The sequence below is a fragment of the Chionomys nivalis genome, chromosome 13, assembly GCF_950005125.1.
Source record: "Chionomys nivalis chromosome 13, mChiNiv1.1, whole genome shotgun sequence".
Classification (NCBI taxonomy): Eukaryota; Metazoa; Chordata; class Mammalia; order Rodentia; family Cricetidae; genus Chionomys; species Chionomys nivalis.
The window spans coordinates 61,349,200-61,370,219 of NC_080098.1; the positions used below are offsets into that span (position 1 = coordinate 61,349,200).

The 21,020-nt window shown below is 43.4% G+C and overlaps 1 protein-coding gene across 3 annotated transcripts in view; it reads right to left on the reverse strand.

Annotated features, from left to right (window-relative positions):
* Positions 1–21,020, reverse strand: part of Atxn1 (ataxin 1) — a 384,541-nt gene that overhangs the window by 204,173 nt on the left and 159,348 nt on the right. For all 3 annotated transcript variants that reach the window (XM_057786906.1, XM_057786904.1, XM_057786905.1), the window contains one exon: positions 19,119–19,247. The gene's annotated coding sequence lies outside the window, so the exon portion shown is untranslated. The remainder of the gene's footprint in view (positions 1–19,118; positions 19,248–21,020) is intronic.

Here is a 21,020-nt window from a genome sequence, read left to right on the forward strand (position 1 = left end):
TGACTCCTTCTTCTGGGCTCCATAGTCACCAAGAATGTATGTGGTACATAGACATAAATTCAGGGAAAACACCCATAGACACCAAACAATTAAATTTTAAAAAAAATTAAAGAAAAAAATGGCCTGGAAAGGGAAAGTTGTACACTTGAATTTGTTATAAAATATTAATCCACATGGCTTAATGATTTACATATTATTCTTAATATTTCATGTTTTTCTTGTATCTAAATATACAATACAATGCCTGGTTCTGTTTGTGTTTGAGAAGATTAAAAGAAAAGCCAATTCATGGGATTCTGAAGTGGTGCCTCTTTTCTTTTAGATGATGTATGAAGGCCAAACATGCACATCAGTGCAGTTATGTGTGCCAAGCATGAGCATGAAGGCCAAAGGAGGAGAAGGGTGCCATCTTTTCCCCTTGAGACAAGTTCGCTAACTTGGAGCTAGGTTGTTAGCCAGCAAGCCCTAGCAATCCTCCTGTCTCAGCCCAACCCACAGCCCCAGGGTTACAATAACCATGATGACATCCTGCTTTCTACTTGGTGCTTGGATTTGAACTTAGGTCCTTATGCTTATGCAGAAAACATTTGCACCCATTAAGCCATCTCTCCATCTCCCAGAGTTCCCCTTTAATTAATGAATTTTGTTGGCATTTTACACTTTTGGATCACACCTACACTGGGGTTAGTTTCAGCAGCTCTGAAAACATTATAGTCCATGTAGTTAGGAGAATATATAGGCTGTCTCGTATATGTTTTAGCATCCAGTGCTCAGGATAACATAAGCGGATTTCATTATACTACCTCACTTTGAGACAGTGGGGCTCTTCAGCTCATAAAGTCGCTTCGGTTCCTGTTCATGTATATGTATGCTTCTTTGTCTTAAGCCACACCTTCGCAATTCAATTTCTGCAAAACCCTTTGCAGAGGTATTTGCCAATTAATGAACGTTAAACACAAAGGTGACGTGGAATCTATGAAGACAGAGCTGAGAAGATGGTCGCTGAATGGGGATGGAAGAAGGCTGTTGACACTGAAATTATGCTCACAGTTCTGACAGTAACAATGAACCATCAAAAGATACAACAAAACACATCAAATTAGATGCTTCTTGCACAGACTTGCAGTATTGTTTTAAACACAGAAAGGAAAGGCCATTAAATACAACTGCTATTCAGTAGATTTTAACTACAGCAGCTTTATAGTCTGAATCTGCCAGTGCAAGTCAGAATAACAGGCCAAAAAAAAAAAAAATGTTTCTTCCCACTGCAGGGGTGCAGGAGGAGGGAGGAAACAAAGTCCTCTTTGCAACATGGAAGCGCCTCTCTCTGACAGCCTTGCTCCCTGACAAGCTTATTTCATCGCCGGCAATTCTATTTCTACCTTTTCCCAGAACCACATCAGCAACATCTGTGAGTGTACTCTGTCGGCCGCTCTACTAACAATGGGAAGTTTTGATTTGTACTTGGAGAGGAAGTTTCCTAAAGGGAACAACTCCCGAACCGAGGCTCGACACCGTTCTAGTTTACAGCCTGATGCAGGCAAGACTACTTCTCCACACAAGATGATACGTGTCCATGGAGCAGAAGTAAACAAGGTGTGTAAGGTGGAAGTTGGCTCCCAGAGACTCATGAGATGTGTAAAAACCAAGGGAAATGACCCATGACTTATGTCTCTGTGCCAACACACTATGAAATGCTCAGAACTTTTATGTTAATTAGCTGTGCTGCTTTGATGATTTGGACTAATCCTCTTCTATATGTAGAACACACATGCATGCACATACACACGTAAAGAATATAAACTTCAGAGTTCTTTAATCTTTTACAAGCCAACACAGTAACCAACTACCTTGTAAGATTTCCAGCAATATGAGAAACATGCCCTTTTTCTCTTCCTTTTTTTCAATAGAATGCCTTTTTGCTACAGCTTCTCTTTTGCCTGTGTATAAAAGCTGCTCTTAGCTGTAAGTCCTACTAAAGATAAATTGCAAGATAAAATGAAATCACTATTCCAATACATGAGAGCATTTGAAGGCCCTCCAAAAGGGAATGTTTCTCCAAACAGAAAGAGACTATTAAATTTTAAAGGCAAGGCTATCATCATCAAAATGAGGGCAGAGAAAAGTACACATAAGTCAGGTTGACAAGCCCATATTGATAAAGCACAGATAAATGCTATCTCTGAATAACATGCCTGGGACAGGCTGGCCTCGATTTATGAATGAGTCGTGTACAGGAAGTTCATTTGTGAATCAGTTACTTGGAGCTCCAAACTCATTTTGCAGGGAAACCATGCTGTAACTAGTGTTTGCTTTTATAGGAAGGTGATCAAGAGATACTTAGTGCATATGCAGGTGTTCTCCTGTACCAGTAATTCTAAAACACATTGATCCTGTGCACATTGCTCCTGCATGCACTGCTCCTGTGTGTACTGCTCCTGTGTGCACTGCTTTTGTGTGCACTGCTCCTGTGCACACTGCTTCTGTGCATGCTACTTCCGTGCACACTACTCCTGTGTACACTGCTCCTAGGCACACTGATCCTGTACACATGGCTCCTGTGCACACTGCACCTGTGTGCACTGCCTGTGTGCACTGCTCCTTGGCTGATCAGGAAGCTTGAACAAGAAGCCCTTTGTTGGATAACCACTCGTCTGTCTCTGCTTCTTACACAATCTAAATGCTTCCCCCTAGACACATAAAAGAAAAGCATGATGATAATCTTATACAGCGAACCTTCAATCTCTCTCCTCCAGGTCTATTTCCTGTGTTCAGTTGCCTGGCAAATCAAAGGCTAGTCAAGGTTCATATCAGTGAAGACTTACTGCAGTTTTGGTGGTAGACAGATGAGACTTGAGAGATTAAACTGGAGATCTTAAAGAACAGGATGCAAATGATGACGCACCACAGATGATTAGGACTAGGAAAATGGAAGGAATTCCATTGGAACATAGAGAGGGTGACTTAAGAAAAGGACCCAGCTCTTAACAGGAGGAGAAAGAAGAGAAAGAGTGTGAAGAAGAGGAAAATGAGGAGGGAGAGAAAACAAGGAACAAGAGGAGAAAGAAAAGAAGACAAAAAGGAAATGGAGGAGAGGAGGAAGAGGAACAGAGAGGTTCTTGACCAATAGGAGGCCTGGATAACAGATAGGGTTCCCCTCTAAAGCCTGGGTGCTCACAGTGGGGCATCTGTTAGTGGCAGCATTTGGAAAGTTCCTTACCTCTGTAAGTACAGCCACCATGACTACTTGCCCTTCCCTCCTCATACAGAACACTGAGGAAGGGTAGTTCATATAGATGGCTTGAAGGAAGAGGAAGCCTTGCAATATGGACTCTGTGGGCTCCTGGTGTGCCTGGACCAGAGCTGTGATGATCTGAAAATAACCGGCCAGTGGGTGTGAAGGATGCTATGTCAGGAAGTTATGTGGTCTTGACAGATGCGGGTGAGCTGTTCAACAATACAACTTCCCCCGGTTCTTTGATATACAGCTGACATTTCCCAGATTCCTGTGGCTAGCTACATCCATGTGGCCAACTTCTGCCAAATCCATTAACAAATCTCCTACGAGACTATTCATTCTCCCTTCCTCCAGCTTCAAATGCTTCCTTCACTCGTTTATCTTGTTGACTTACTCATTTAGAGACAGTGTCTAGCAATCTATCCCTCACTGGTCTGAAACTCTGTAACGACAAAGCCGGCCTCAAACCTGCAGCTATTCTGCCTCTGTGCTTGGACTGAAGGCACACACCACCACACCTGGGTTCATTTACTTTCAAGAGAAGGAGAGAGACCCAAGAAGGAAAGAAGAGAGCAAAGAAGGGAATATGGAAACTGTCCCCAGGCTTTGGTCCATAAATACGCTGCTTATATCAGCACTGAACTGTCAGAAAGCACAGTGAAAACTCGGAATTGAATTGCAATTTTAAATGGATTTAGTGTAATTCAAAGCAGCTTCTGGTATCTTCCTGCTCCTCCCACTGTGGTTTTCTGGTGTTCCCTGCCCTTATTTTATTGTTTTGTTTTGGTTTATTTTGGTTTGGTTTGGTTTTGGTTTGTTCTTTTGTTTGCTTGTTTGTTTTTTTTTTGGTATGAGTGCTCTCACCCCAGAAGAGGATATCTGATCCCAATACTGATGGTTGTGAGCTACCATGTGGTTGCTGGGATTTGAACTCAGGATCCTGGAACAGCAGCCAGTGCTCCTAACCACTGAGCCATCTCTCCAGCCCCATCATTGTCCCATCTTTAGGAACACCCAAGAGGATACATTCACCGTAATAGCGTGCCCCCATTTGGTGGCTTGGGTGCCATCTCTTTGTCAAAGGATGGGCTCAGAGGCTTTCTGATCCTTACAAGCTGGATGGAGCTACACTGTGAGGCTTCTCCAGCCTCACTAGCAAGGTCTATGGCAATAACTCCAAACCAGTCTCCTCAGCTTCAGCCTCCCCTCCTCTCCCAAGGTAACCCCAAAGCGAACAAGATATCCAGTGTGATGAATGTGCTGTGTTTGTAAGGCTCTCTGAGACACGAGGAAAACTGACAGCCTTCAGGGAACTGTGGAAAGAGCCCGCAGACAAAGTCTTTTCTATAGAAATTTTATAGGGAGCCACTGGCTGCCATTACAGTTTGAAAATATGTTCCCTATGAAAAAATACTGAACTCAATACATTAGTTTAAAAGCACATAAAGGGGCTTTATTCTGCCTGTTTCCATGTATCTGCCTCCACAGGAAGCCTAGAGGCTTGTTTTGCAATTGTCAATGTCCACTCCACAAAAGATGCGAATCCTTTTTACATTGTTCACAAAACATCAATTCATATTGTATCGCACAATGCCAGCTTGGCCACATTTTAAATACACCACAGCCAATTTGCAGCTCATGGTAACATCTCATCATTAAAAGGGTGTTTGATGTTGAAATTTGCATGTTGCAAAGGTTGAACTCAATGTTCAAATCCTAGATGGTATCAGGACTTCTCTAGCTCCGTCTATGGTCTTGACACCCTGAGTGAACCTGATCCAGGAAGCTAAGTAAGGTAAGGTCAGGCTAGGACTTGCATGGGAGAAATTGCACGATTTCTTTTTCCTTTTTTCTTTTCTTTTTTTGAGAGGATTTCTCTGTGTAGCCTTGGTTGCCCTGGAACTCGCTCTGTAGACCCTGCTGGCCTGAACTCACAAATATCTACCTGCCTCTGCCTCCCAAACGATGGGATTAAAGGCGTGCACCACCACACCCAGGGTCTCAAACTCACAGAGGTCCACCTGCCTCTGCCTCCCAAGTGCTGGGATTGAAAGTGTGCATGGTTTCATTTTAAAAATGATTTTTGTTTTCCTAAGTTGTGTATGTGTGTGTGAGTGTGTGTGTGTCTGTGTGTCTGTGTATCTGTGTATGTGGAGATATGTGCATGTGAGGGTAGGTGCCAAGGAGGCCTGAAGAGGGCATTAGATGCCCTGAAGCTGGAGTGTGGGCTATTGGATTTGAACTCAAGTCTTCTTCAAGAGCAATATGTACTTTTAACAGCTGAGTCACCCCTCGCAGACTTCATATTTTTAAGACTATCAAGCAATTTCCAGATAGAGTTAACTGCAGGAGAGGTTAATGTTCTGTTCCATTGTCTGTTGTCAACAAAATGTTTACTTAAGCGTAATGACTAATTGAAATCAAGGAAGGCCAAAAGAATTCAATTGTCACGACACAATATGATGTTGGGAACAGAGCAGAGAATCTCAGTGACTTTCCAAGACCCTCAAAATGGAAACTCAGTCATTGCAACCCAGAATCAAGGTGTTCACAAGGTCAACACACCCCTGACGCCACTCATGACCTGATGCCATTCACAGTGCCCAGCCATTAGTCCTCCAAATGAACTCTAATTGTGTTTAATAACTTCAGCTGCAGTAGCTTCTAGCTTGTCACAGAGATTAAAAATAACAATAATATTGTCATCCTTGAGCTAGCAGGAGAAACTTCTATTACGATTGCCAAAAGCAAAGGGTCAGAGCTCCAGGAAACCTTCCTTAACAACACAGAATGAGGGACATGCCAAAGAGATCAAAAGATGACACAGCTAACCTCATCCCAGACACCATTAACCAGGAATTTAACTTCTAGGGAAACACTATATGAATAAACAAACTGAAGAGTTATCACAATGCCCGAAGTGTAAGAGCCTCAGACTTAAGCCCATGTAAGTTCACATATGTTTTATTTCTTCGATTTCAAAAGCTATGGTTATAGCACTTTAATTTTCATATTTAGTATGTCTTGGGCCCTGAGACTTATATCTCTGTGTTAGAGGAATATAAGTGGGATTTTTCCAAGCAGAGAGGTGATTGATTGCAAGTGTGTGGAAAGTCCAAGAGTAGACTTGACATCTCCATTGGGGGGAAAGAAGTGTCAACTTGAAAGACAGTCTGATACAGCTCATGGCTGTTAAGTAGAATACAACAACCCTCTTCCCTTGCCTTTTATTTTGGAGGCAAGAACCCTGTAGGTCTCCCTCAGTGCCCATCCAGCCTAAACCATGAGCTTTCTCACCCATTTTTTACTAGATGTCTATCATCACTCACATTGCTCATCAGTACTGGCACTCACATATATGCTGAACAAATTAGTCTAATCACACTGGGGTCCTCATGAGGATCAGCCAGGGTTCTTAACTTCTGAGCCTCATCTCCAGCCCCACTTCACTATTTTTAAACATTGGTAGTTTAGAACATGCGTTTTCCTTCCATTTGGCTCTGTCTATATCTCCCCACCCCCAAATAGGGTCACATATATCCCAAGTTGGTCTTGAACTCTCTGTGTAGCTAAGGGTGACCTTGGATTGCTGATTCCCCTGCACCTATCTCCCAATTATTGAAATTATAGGTAGGTGCTATGGTGTTGAGAATTGAACTTAATCCAGTGTTTATGGAAGGTAAACATTTTCTCAACTGAAACACATCCTCAGCCCTGTCTGGTCTTTTCTCTTGATTCCACATTACTAGGGAGTATACAGTAAAGAGCATACATAGGCCCTTTTCTATCCTTCACAACAGTTCAGTGTGTGCTTGCGTGCGTGCGTGTGTGTGTGTGTGTGTGTGTGTGTGTGTGCGTGCGTGTGTGTTTCTCTAGTGGTGTACCTTATCCCGGAGGACCTAGTAATGGAACTGACCGTCAGGATGCCTCTCAGGGAAGGGATACATTTCACATGGTACTGGCTCTGCGTTTGAAACCCTTCCAGTGTGCTTCTCACCCATCTAATCCCCACGTACTCATCGAATTTGCCCCTCACCAGAGCTTCCTTGTGGGAATTACAACCATGGCAGATTCCGAGTGATGCTTTTTCCACTCCTTCAATCCCTTTTTAGAACTGGAATTCTTTTGTAAATAACACTTGCCCTATTTCCCCCACTTTTAGTTTTGTTTAAAAAATTTGTAGCAGTATGGGCTTAGGGACATCTATTTTTTTTCTCTCCACACTATAGTTTAATATGTATTTCATGACAGGTTATTCTGAGCCCCAGCTAGGTTCCTGGCCCCTTTACAGCAGAGGTGACCAAGTTATGTGTCTTTCTATACTGTCCCTTGTGTCTTCAATGATGAACTCATCCAATCATTTATTCCATTAACAAATCCTTTTTTGATTCTTGCCCTCAGTGTTAGAGTCAAAAACCACAAATGAAGTAATTCCTTCCTTGGGTGCTTTGCAGCTTAGTTCACAGACACTCACATGTACACACACAACTGTATAGTGATGGTCCAAATGGGAACACAGTCACCTCCATCTGGAGAAAGTGGCAAGTGCGTGCGAAAGATTTCCTTGAGACCAAATGGTTTTCTGTTCTCGTTATTCTATTGCTCGCTCTATAAAATAAGTGAGTGTGTAAAACACTTGGAGATAAATTAAGCAGCTATTTAGAGATGGATGCTACACAGGCACGTGCCACTGGTGCATCTTAAAGAATTAAGTCCTGACATCAAATGGTCACACTGTAGGAGGATTTAACGTGATAAACACAGATTCTTTACATAGTACCAAGAAAATCGGAAACAGCTAACGTCAAAAAAAAAAAAAAAGTCTGAGTAGCCATTTGTCTTAATCCACTTTCTCCAATTCAATTCCCTAGTTTTTATTCCTTCCCAGGGAATAATGGAGATCAGGTAAGAAGCACCATCCATCAGAGATGGACTCTCTGGGTGTCTCTCCTAATTCAATTTTCCTGTGCTATTTCTACTGTAATCTCCAAACACAGCTGTTTGCTTCCGAGTGTGATAGCTCAGCCCTACAGACATCCCTGGGAATCATAAGCAAACAACAGGGCACATTCTCTGCCACAAATTACACCCTGCAATGTTCTTCACCCCCGAACACTCTGAATTGCAAGCAAGCAGGAACACATCGGAAACCCGGAGCCTTCCTGCAGACTGGAGGAAGACCTACATCCGGGCATTTGAACGTGTTCACACTTCACTCCTACTACTGCTACCAGGAATGCAGACACAAGTTCCCTCTCCTGCATGGTGCCACATCATCCTTGCCATCATAGGCAATGTCACTGTTCTGATCACACCTCCTAATTAATGTCAGCCTGTCTCCCCCATGTTAATGAGAACACAGCACGCCTGTGGGTGCTCACACGCATACACACGTATTCATGACTGCATCCCCAAGACTGCGCCTGCGCACACTGCTCCGTCTCCATATTAGCACCCATTTATAAATAGAGTTTGTTCCGCCCACCCGTGCATGCAAATCTGCGCAGGCAGCATATAATCCAGTTGACTTCATTTCCTGAAAATTTCCAGGAGATTAAGAGGAAAAGCTCAGGAAAAAATAAAACCCAGGTAGATACCTGGTAGAGTCAGTGATCGGGAGGCAGAGGCTAACACGACAAATGGGCCGAGGTATAACGGGAACATGAGGACCCAGCCCACACTGGGAGATGGTGCTCCAAGCTCTACTCTCTGCCTTCCTACAGGGCTTAGAGCCTTACCGGGGACACTCTGGATCTTAGCCCTTCCCCAGCCTGTATCTTCCTACGTTAGAGCTACTGAATGAAGGAGACTCCCTTCCTCCTCAGTCTGTCCGTGGCGGTGTGTTCCTGAGGAAGGACTCACTAGCAAGTCACGTCGCCTAGAGTTCAGTGGAGGGTGAATGACCATTTGTGTAGCTTACCAGAGCCTTCAGAAAAGCTCCACAAACACAATTTCTGGGCCAGAAAAAATGAGGAGTGGAAAGAGAAGTAATTTGTGCATAGTTTATAAATTTTTTACATGATGGGTTTTTTTTTCATGTATGGATGGCTCTCTCTGTTAGTCCTGTATGTGATTACTGTCCATAAGCCTTACTCCACATCATACAAGTATACAGGATTTTTAAAAATAGCATAAACACGGGCCTCTTCAATTCACAAAACATATCTGAACACATTACATTGCTTAATCATCTCGACAACCCTGAGATAAATATGATAATTAAATCTATTTTAAGGTCAACAGGAAAAACAAACAAACAAAAATCCTCAGATTTTAATTGACTACCCTAAGGTCAGAGGGCGAACAAATTACAGAACTAAAATTCTTATTGTTTTGGCTATTTTGGCAATGCTAGAGATTAAACCTAAGGGCCTAATGCACACAAGACAAACATTCGTCCACTGAGCTCAGCTCCAGTCTCTAGGTCTGAAATTCGAAACCAGAATTTCTGATGCCCAATTTCCTTTATTTCCCAATGCATGCATCTCTTCCATTTTTTCTTGATCCACTTTGCCTCCATTTTATCACAGAACCATATTCATAATTTTATGTGAACCTTGTTTATTACCTAAAGATGTGCTTCTACATCAAATGAACCCTAAATTTCTACTGTTCCCCTTTCTGGTGAACTAACACAACCAGGATGCTCTCCTAGCATCTGCAAACACTCTGGCTGGAATCTCCCTTTGAGAAAATGTTGGTCCGACTTCTGATGGTCTGGTCATTTCTCACACCCTCTCCATCTCTCTCCCTCCACACCCCCCTATGCCCATTCCCCCCTGTGCTCAATTCTCAGTACTTGCCGCTTTAGTCCACAGTGTCTACACTCCTGTTCCAGCACTTATCCCAGGCAGCGCATCCATCCCAGAAACTCGAACAGGTTCTGACTTTTCACACAACTACAGGCACCTGCCTGCAGGGCTGGGGAGCTGGGGACTGGACACAGGGCCTCTTATACGTTAAACCTGTGCAGCACCACCGAGCGGCACCCCCAGTCACAGGGTATTTTCAGGAATCGTCTTCCCTGTCATTGTTACTATCAAGGTCCTTGAATTAAGAAAAGGGTTTTCATCCCTGCAGAGCGGGCCCCAACATGCTACCTTCCATTTAGCGCATTGCAATCTACAGATGCGTCACTATGGCAGTCTCCCGCACCGGGGCCAAAGGGGGAGGGGCTTTAAAACAACAGATCTAGGACTGGAGAGGTGATTTGTCTCCCAAGTGTGAGAACCTGAGTTCAGATCCCCAGAAACCACATAAAGCCTAGTGTGGTGCACATTTGTAATCGCGGCGTTCCCGGGGTGGAATGGGAAGCCGGAACAGAATCTGCATCACAGCCCTGGATCGTCTTTCCTGGTGTCGGCAGTGGCAAACAGCAAGACACCATCTCTCCAAAGAGGTGGACGGTAAAGAACAATACCTAGACTTGTCCTCTCACTGCCATCCACACTTAGTGGCATACATATGCTCACACTTAGAAGCACATATGTATGTATGACTTCACAAATTCACACATGCACACATGCACTTAATAAAAATAAATCAACGAGTGCGTTAACTCAGCCTGATAATTAGACCTCTGGGAAAAGAGAAAGAGAGCCCGAGGTGGGAGCTCAACAAGACATCAGATGAGCGCGGGATGTGTCGGGGCTTTCTGGGCTATCTTTTCTAGCGGTAACCTAGGCTGGCACGCATGCGCGTGTGTAGGGGGGGACTGGTATTCAAGTCCGCACTACATCAACAGCGCAGAGTCAGGCTCTGGGGCCGATGCTCTTGCCTTCATGTTGCCCAACTGTGCTCTGCCTGCTGTTTTAATTGGATTATTTTGAAATCTGCTATTTCTGTCTCACTCTTTTTCTCCAAACTGTCATATCAGCCCTGCAGTTTGGCTATGACACAGCTGCCAAATTTCACTCCCGAGACGGCTTCATTGCAACGTCAAGCAAAGTGATGGTCCCTCTGCTCTATCCGGAGACCTGCTGAAGGAGCTAAACATCTGGAAGGGGCTTGCCTCCATGTCTGAACAGACTTTCCACTTCCTGTTCTTTGATGGTGTTTTACCATCATCCCCGGAGGAGCAGGGAGGTCATTAGCTCCACCTGATCACAAAGGAGGACACAAACCAAAGAAACCACTAAAATGTACCAGGACTGGATAGACAGAGACTGTGGCTTTTCATAAGACACTTTCTACATCGACTTCAAAGTCACGGAGCACCAAAGATTGGAGGTGACACTTTTTCAGACGTGGAGGAAGCCTCAGAATGCAACCCACTCATGTTCCAAGTGGGAGCATACAGGCACAGCACCACTGAGCACCTTTGAAAAGCTCTCCTGGTTCTCAAGCCCAAGGGCATTCCACTTGAATCTGGGCTCCTTTGCAGACACAGGGGATGATCACATCTCTGTCAGGGAGGCCAAATTTAGCCCCAGCTTCTAAAGCATGGGATACCAGCAAGGACAATTGCCCTTCATTCAGCTACACTTACTTGTTTTAGACACTCAACCCAATGACCACCAGGAAAAAGAAGTGTGAAGCAAAAAAAATAAAGGGCGTAGCAAAAGCACTAGCAACTGGTGTTTAAAGAGCATTAGCTGTGTGTCGGGCTAGCTAAGACTGTCAATCTTAAGACTGCCAAGTATGCAGTGGCCTGTTTTCTTCACTGTGAAGAGAAGGGAAGGAATGATAGACAATAAAGGGTATTTCTGAGAAGATAAAGGGCCAGACTATCACCGCCAAGTCACAAGAACCCCGCCCCCAGTTTCAACAAACTATTTATTGAAAACCTAAATAAGTAGCAACAATACACTTCTCACTAAACCTAAGGCGATAACACATTTTTATGCTACAGATTTGCTGTTTGCTAATATCAAAGGATACTTTACGCACACACATGCTCATTTTTTTTATTTCACTTTTGCTTTTGTATTGTTTTTAATTGAGATATTCTTATAGTCTAGCCCAGAATCGTCCAGGTTCTCTATGTAGTTCAGGCTGACCCAAAATTCTTCATAATCCTCATGCCTCATCCTCCCAAATGCTGACAGGCCACCATACTGGGTGCCAAGATGCTTTTTACATTCTCTTCAAATCTTATAAAAATTTCAACATATAAACACTTCCTACAGGACATGGATTAAGTGAAAGGGGTAAATGATACTGAGTTCAGACGAGAGTGGTTAAATGGTCAGTATGTTCCTTTCCATCTCTACTGGTGCATCAAAAGCTGGAATTTTTCCCTTTCTGTGACTTAGAAAATATATTTAAAGGTTTCATTTCACTTGATGACATCTAAGAAGAAGAGTAAACATTAAGTCGGAAAAGACCAGAAAAGGGCGCCATGTTGCTTATGCCTCGACTTTCACTGTTTAGTTCTACTGGGAAGAAGCCGTTTCTCAGCACCAGCAGCATCACAGGCGTCCTGGGGTGAAGTCTCTAGAGCATTGGGGTTCCTGTGTGGAAATACACAATGGTGAGCTCTGGAATTAAGCCCTTTCTTAATGGGTTTCCTCTATCAGGTACCAGAAAACCCTGCTGTATTTCGTCCACACTATCACAACTATGTGAATGTCTCTAACACCATAAGATGCATTATTTATAAAACTTATAAAGAATAAAATGCTTCATACAGAAGGCTGGAAATCATTTTAGAAAGTCTAATGTGCTCAAAAACAGCCTTAAAAAGCTGTGCAGACACATAAAACACCATGTACTTTTGAGTCTCTGACCGTACGTGTTTTTCCTTTTGCCAGGAAAAACATCATTAAGTGTCTCAAAATGCTGCCTTCTCCCCAACAATGTATGAATTATGGATACTACCTCCAGATAGAAAGGAATGTAGTCAAAAGGAGGAGAATATGTTTATGATGAGGGATAACATTGAGGGAGATCTCTATTTTAAATATTTAATAAACAACAAAAATGGTCTCCTTTGTCGAAGAAATATATGGACATGTGCATTATAGATCTAAGTAGAAAGTGGGCCTATGTCCCAGAATGCATTTTGTGTTTGTGCGCGCGCACACACACACACACACACACACATACACACATGTGTGCATGCGTCTAGTAGTGAAATCGACAGCTAGACTGGGCTTCTTGAAGAGAGCCCAAACAAAGAAGATTATGTTTTATGCTGGATGCTTGCACCTCATTAAAGACAAGAGGTTGAGGTTGAAGGATAGTGAAAAGGTACCTGTCAATGGAAATCAATTTTAAACCAAAAATGAAGGATCTTTAGCCCATTAAAGGGTAAAGGAAAGGAATCCTTGAGTAGATGTAATTACATAAGAGACTGTTACAAGCGTTCCTCGGGGATGTAGACAAGTCGGGGAGAAGAACCCCAAGCCCATAAATTATGCTGAGAAGGAAGACATTGATCACTAAAATTACCAATATATGACAACTCATTTTGACCTAGAAACTTCATTAATCAGTCATACATGGATGTGTGTGTTTGTGTGTGTGGTGGAATGAATCAGGATTAATACCACTTTTTAAGGTAGTGGATGGACAAAATAGAAAAGAGCTAGGGCTAGAGAAATGGTCCAGTCAGTAAGTACATCATTTACTGAGGAATCATGAGGACATGAGTTTGAATCCCCAGTCCCCACATAGAATCCAGGTGTGGTGGTGTACATCTGCTGTTCCAGTGCTGAGGGGGTGAAGGCAGACAGAACCATGGCCAGACAGTTCAGTGGGAGATGATGTCTCAAAGACAGTGACTTAAGATAGTGATGAAAGAAGATAATGTCCATCAAACTCTAGCCTCTAAACACACACACATGCGCGCGTGCACACACACACACACACAGCTATAGCTCATAAAAGAATAAGATAAATGCATCCTGGTGAAGCAATCACTTTCATTCTTCATTATTAAAGAAAGAAATTAAAAAGAAAATTCTGGAAACACATAATTGACAAATTCTGAAAAGCATCCTGAAACCGCATGCTGTCTCCCTCTTTCCTAGCTGTAACATGAAGCATCCCTTTGCCTTGTGTGTTCAGGTGGTATTTGCTACCCTCTTGTTAGTAACTCAGCAGCCACCTTGGTTTTCAGATCCAGTGTCATGGTTTTGCAGTTGCTTATGTTGAAGAATCCTATTTTACTGAAGCAGGGCAACAAAGCACTCATGTTCATTGTAAGAAATTGTCATAACTTAAATTTTCAGTATGATTGTGCATGATTTATAAGATAACTTTTATCACATATGTGCATATATAGAAAAGATGTAGTATTCATTACCTTCAGAACTATTTGCTTGTGTAGATTGTGCCTTTAAGAATCTCCTGCGAGAATGAGGAAGGACCAGGGTATTAGCATGCACCAAGACAGCTTTCAAGCTTTTAACATGTATACACTCAGAGGAATGAGAAGATCCACTGCCCAGTTTCTCAGTGACATGCACTGTTTAAGTCACTTCCATTGAGAGATAAGTAAATGCACACCACTTATGACCCAGACACGGGTCCCCTGAAGGGAAGTCTCACAGTACACTCCTGTCCCTGTCCCTATCCTCATCACTTTCCTATCTGGAGTTGTAGCCAAAGGCACTCACTCCATCTCCAGTCCCATCTATTCTCCGGTCCTTTCTGCTTCATACCCTCCTCACTCACAGGTCTTCCTTCCGTTTCTCTACCTTCTCACTCTAGAGCCCCCCTTATCAACAAACCAGCTCATGTCTCCGTTCACTCCAGCCACTCGGTATGCTTTTGATAGTACCAACCTTAGTTTTGAAAGCTCCATGAGGGCCAGCCCTTGATCTCTTCCATGTCTACAATGCCTAACACCGTGTGCACAAATCATTTGTCAAATAAGTGAATGTGTGGGGAGTGATTGAAAGAGGATGACTTCCAGTAGGAAGGCACAGTCTTTATTTCTCAAAGTCCAAAAGCCATGGCTTCATTCTGGACTGGCCACACCCTAGGGTACCCTCAGTTCCATGGGAAACTCTGAGAATTAACTTTTCAGCCACACTCTGATGATTGTAAAGATATTCTTCCACAGGGCTATGGGGGGGGAATGGTTTGCATAACGATACCTAAGGACCAGAGAACAGAGGCAGGATGTCAGCTCTGAGTTACCACCTCATTAGAATGATTAAAATAACATTCCCCGCTCCCCTGCCTTTCTAGAGGTATTTATTCTGGCATTTATTTATTCTGCACAGCAGCTCAGGAGTCACAGCTAACGGCTCCTTCTTCCTCCCTCTTTCAGCCTCCATTGATTGTGTCACTGAGGAGACTAAGTGCTATCCAAACACCATAAGTTGCCAACTGTGTGTCAGCTACACACAGCCTTTCTACCTATACACCTAAGGTGCCTCATCTGAGTCTGGCAGAATGCAGCAAACATTTTATAAAGTGTACTTGTCAACACATTATTTTTTGGTCCTCACTCCCTTGAACAAGGCTTTATTTCCTTTTAACCAATATACACATTTGCCTAAAATACATGTTTTGTTGCCTTACGCATCCTCACCATTACCTATGAGAGATTCACTCATGACATTCAAGAGGCAGTCTTCAGCAAAAGAAAAATGCCTTAATTAGGAATTCAGATGTTCCTTTCTGCTAAATGCGAAGCTGGCAGAATGAGACTGGAAATTAAAGCCCTGGTGAATACAATACCAAGACACACAAACCAGCTGTAGAAGACCCAGTGAAAGGCAGTGGCTGAAGCCATCCAAATGGCTCTGTCTTTGTCTCACTTGATGAAAAATCACTTTTGGCCCTCTTTCCTCCCACTTTTCAGTCTTAATATGTGGCTACGGGGTGGAGTGGCTCAGAACCCAGCTTTCCTTTTTTTTTTTCTTTAGGTTTTATATATTTTCACGTTATGTGTATAGGTGTTTTGCCCAAATGTGTATCTCTGTGTAGCAAGTATGTGCAGTGTCTGAGGAGGCCAGAAGAGGGTACCAGATCTCCTGGGATTGGAGTTATATTCTATCCTGAGCTACCATGAGGGTACTGGGAGTTGAACTCAGGTCCGCGGAGGAAAAGCCAGTGCTCAGCTGTTGAACCACCTTTCCACCTTGTCTAGCTTTTCCTTTTGCATCTGTAGGCCAGAGCACATATTGACAAGAACTAAGGGGGAGAAAATTCTTCCCCCACCGTTTCACTCATTCAGTTCATAAAATGAGGCTTGGTTAGTGGGAGGAGAAGGACAAGAGGCAAATGGACCAGTTCACCTTTGGCTCCAGAATGTTAGGCACTCTGCCTATATGGCTCACAAAAGACCTGAAGCCTTCTTAGACTGAGATGCTCTCTATACCATGGTGAGGCAGCCTGGTAGGAATAAGAATCCGTTACACCAGACTAGCCCAAGGCAACCTGACACCACTGATACTTGGGTGTCCTAGCCAGTAGGTGGGGTAGTAACTTTAAATCCTGCAGAAGATGGGTCTTTTCCTTGAAGATATTCAGTGGAGTCTCTCCTGGACAGTAACGACTTGGTACATGCTCATAAACCCATGGAGTTCCTTCAGATACCAAAGGATGAACCAGAGGAAGAAGAGAAAGAATGGAAGAATAATTTCATAAAGTAGTGTTCCATGATGGTTAGCACATATGTTATGTGTGTTTAGTTCTCTCACCTATCACGATCATTTTCTCTGTTAAGGGACTTATTTGTTAGTATGTGTTTCTGTGTAAGTACACGTGTGTGTGCAGGTAAATGTGGGTTTGTACCCACAGACGCCAGCAGAGGGTGTCGTGTGTCTTCTGTCACTCTACACCTGTTCCTTTCAGGCAGGGTCTCTCCCTGAACCCGGGCTTTGCATCTTGACTTGGCTGGAATCCTGTCTCAACTCCTCAGAACTCATACTATAGGCATTTTCTAGAATGCTTGGTTTATTATACAAATTTTGAGATCTGAACATTGGTTCCCATGATGGTGGGACAAGCACTCTTAACTGCTGAGATAACCTCTACAGCCCCCATTTTCTGCAGGGGAGGGGGGCTGTTGTTGTTTCTGCTTTCTTGAGATATGGTCTCATGTGATGCAACCTGACCTTGAATTCCTGATCCTCTTACCACCGCGTGCTGGAATCATAGGGTGTGCCAGCAGACTTGACCCAAAGTCCATCCTTTTTTAGTATCAACACACCCTCCCTCAACACGAGACTTTAAAGAGAATAAGCTTGTCACATACATACAGTCATATGAGTATCACCTCATGCAATGGGCACGATTTTCTCTACATTTTTCAAATGTGAACTTAAAACAGCATCCCTGAGAAAACAGCAGAGCTGTCCTCTGAACCCCAATAGTGGACCTCAGGATGAGAAGTCTCTGTCCTTTAAGGCAACCAACTTCCTGATACATGCATGCTAGATGGACACATACACATTCCTAGTAATGAGAAGTCCATCTTCAGATTGCTTGGCCTGAAGGCTGTTTATGAACTATCTCCGCATAGTTTGTAAGCATTGAAAAACTTCACTTTTCTCTGGAAAATGCTGGCTATTCCGTGATTTCACAATTGTCTAAAAATACTTGGCTGGAAAGAAAGATCTCACAGTTCCCCGGGGCTCTTACAGTCCTCCTTGATTTAGTATTATTTCTCAAATGTCCAAATCTGGCAAGTTTTGAGTGTGCTTCTGTCTGCAGAATTCGAGTTCTAGAAAGCAACATGATCTGCAAGTGAATGTCCCTCTCCTCTGTGAGCACACGTGTGCCCTCACACACCGCACACGGACACACACTGGTCATTTTTCACCATCAATTGGCAAGCACCCTTTCTGCTTCCAGAGCTTTTGGCATCCGGGATTTTGAGGGCAGAGATCCTCTTGCATGTCTCTTCTCGACATAGAACCTACTACCGTGTGACTGGAAAGTAGTTTACAAACATGTACTGAAACTCTTCAAACCTGAAAGCTCTTCTATTCAGTAGTTCACCAATAGGCAATTATCCAGCCATTAACATTGGGAACTGCTACATTACAAGAGCTTTCTGATCATATGAAAGTTAAAAAGTATATAAACAATTCAATTCCAGCTGAAGAGAATCAAGACAATGAGATATCAATGTTTCTGCTTGCTGGGAAATTATATAACCAGGGAATGTTACATTGTAAAAACGATATTGCCACTGAATGATGTTGACTGTCACAAGGAACAAATATTGGATGACGTATATTATATTGTACTACTGCCTGACAGTTGTCTCTACAGCTGAATGTCATCACCAGAGTTAGCCCTTACTCATCATTGTCTTGCCACACATCTTATCAGTCACCTCAAAATAGGCAAAAATTATTTTTTCTCCTAAAAAAGTAAGAAAAACAAAACGGGCTTAACAGAGCTCAGTAGCTAAAGCACTTTTTGTGCACGGATAAAGAATCGGGGTTCAGATCCCCTGACCTACACAAAAGGCAGGTGGGAATGGTAACCCACTTGTGATTCCAACAGAAGGGAGGTTCCCCTGAGCAAGCTGGCCGGCTGCGCTAGTCATATTAGTTCTGGATTCAATTGAGAGACAATGCATGAATACACAAGGTAGAGAGTGATTGCGGGAGAATTCCAACATCAAGTCCTGAGCTCTACATGCACACAAACATGCGCACTGCACTTCTACGTGAGCATGCCTAGACACATGCCTAGACACCATACTTTTACATATATGCGCATAAAAGCAACAATTCGCTTTCATAAAAAGACTCCAAAAAATAAGTAGAAGAATAATTCATAGATATGTATACATATTATTCCTGGGTGTGTGCAAGTGTATGTGTGTGTGCCTGTGTTTGCGTGCACTTGTGTGTGCATGTTCACATGTGGGTCTTCGTGAAGAGCTACTAATGCACACTCCACTAGCATCTTGGGATTTCAAGGCTAAATGGCCATGACTTTGGCCACAGGCTTTAGCCTCACTCACCTGTACCATTTGCTTTCATTACAGTGCAAAGCCACAGGCGGCCGCTCCCTTCCCAGCAGATCTGTCCTTGAAGAGTTTGCTTGAGTAGAAAGAGTGGCAGCAGAGAAATTCAGTGTAAGAGGCCCGGACCTGCGAACAGAAAAACAAGACTGGTGGTGATGCGGTTTCATGGCCCTAATTAACACAATCTGAAGTCACCAAAAAGATAGATACCCCCCCCACACACACACACACCACTATAATTTTTTAAGATAAAAGGGTTTTTTTAATAAAAAGAATTAGATAAACAAATAGGTCTGGACTCTGATATTTCAGGGAAATCCAAGACTGTCAGAAGCTGTCAGGACCAGGCTGAGTCAAAGCTTTCTGATCAAAATTCTTTCTTTTCCTTTAGAGATTTATTGATTTTTATTTAGTGTCTGAGTGTTTTGCCTGCATGTGTGTCTGTGCAGTGTGTGTGTGCCTGGTGCCTGCAGAAGCCAGAAGAGGGCACTGCATACCCTGTGAGCTGGCATACAGGGTGTGTGTGGGAAACCAATCCAAGCTGGCCCTCCCTTCAGACTCTGGTCCACATTTCGGGCAGTCAGCATCCCCAGCTCTGCCTCCCATCTCCGGTTTATTGTAACTTTCCTTCCTACATGCCCTGAGTTCTCACATACCCACCTTGAACTTCCCAAGACTGAAGTGTGTGACTATTGCCGGGGTACCTGTGATATCACTGCACAGAGACCACCTCCTGCCTCACTGGCTCCAAAGGCCACATGTTGCTCAAAAAAAGAACAGTGGGCTGCCAAGGAAAAAGCTTTTCATAATCACGTCTTTGGCAAATGACCCACCGCAGATGCCTTAGTCACTGTTGGGACAATAAATACAGATCTTCTGAGAGGTCACAGAACCTGCTCTGAGGGATTTTCTTTCATCCACGTTGCAAGATTTCTAGGCTTTTCAGCGGGAATGAAGGCAACGCCTCTGTCCTATGCAACCCACTCCACCGAGCTCCTAATGTCAGCCTCTCCTTGTGACCTCTTCCCAGCAATGAACCTGGAGACATCACCGAGGAGCCACAGCCTCCAACCACTTTGGTGTGATCTCCAGACACTCTGAACAGAGATGAAGAGGGCAAGCTCGGTTGTTGTGCAATTGCAGGAGGAGTTAAAGTTACACCCTCAGAGACCACATTTTTAAAGAAACCATGTATGGTTCATGATTATAATCCCAGTACTGGAGAAGTGGAGGCCAACAGCTCCTTGGGGCTTGGTAGCCAAGCAGCCTGCCCTAGTTGGCTACTGCTGCACTAATGGCCACTTTCTCAAAAAACAAGGTTGATAACTTCTGGAGAGCAACCCTGGGAGTTAATCTCTGTCCTCCACAGACACATGCACACATATGTACCCAAACATGTACACATGCAAAAAGAAAGGGATTATCACATGTAATGGGCAGAAAGTGGGAGCAAAAAGGGAGAACTCTGACCCATGCTATAGCTTTAAAAATATTTGCACTGGGGCCGGGCGGTGGTGGCGCACGCCTTTAATCCCAGCACTTGGGAGGCAGAGGCAGGCGGATCTCTGTGAGTTCGAGACCAGCCTGGTCTACAGAGCTAGTTCCAGGACAGGCTCCAAAACCACAGAGAAACCCTGTCTCGAAAAACCAAAAAAAAAAAAAAAAAAAAAAATTTGCACTGCACAAAATTTGAAGCAGTATCACTTTTGAAGCCCAACTCTCAAGACTGCCAGGCCCCTGACCACCCTGATGGTGGGAATATCCCACATATTGCTTCTTCCCTAAAGTATTCTATTGCTTCTCTCACAAATAAACTTTTTCCCTTTGCTTTTTATTCATTGTTCCCTAAAATGTGTGGTTTTAAAGGTTTTTTTTTTTAATTAAAGAAGGTTCTCATAT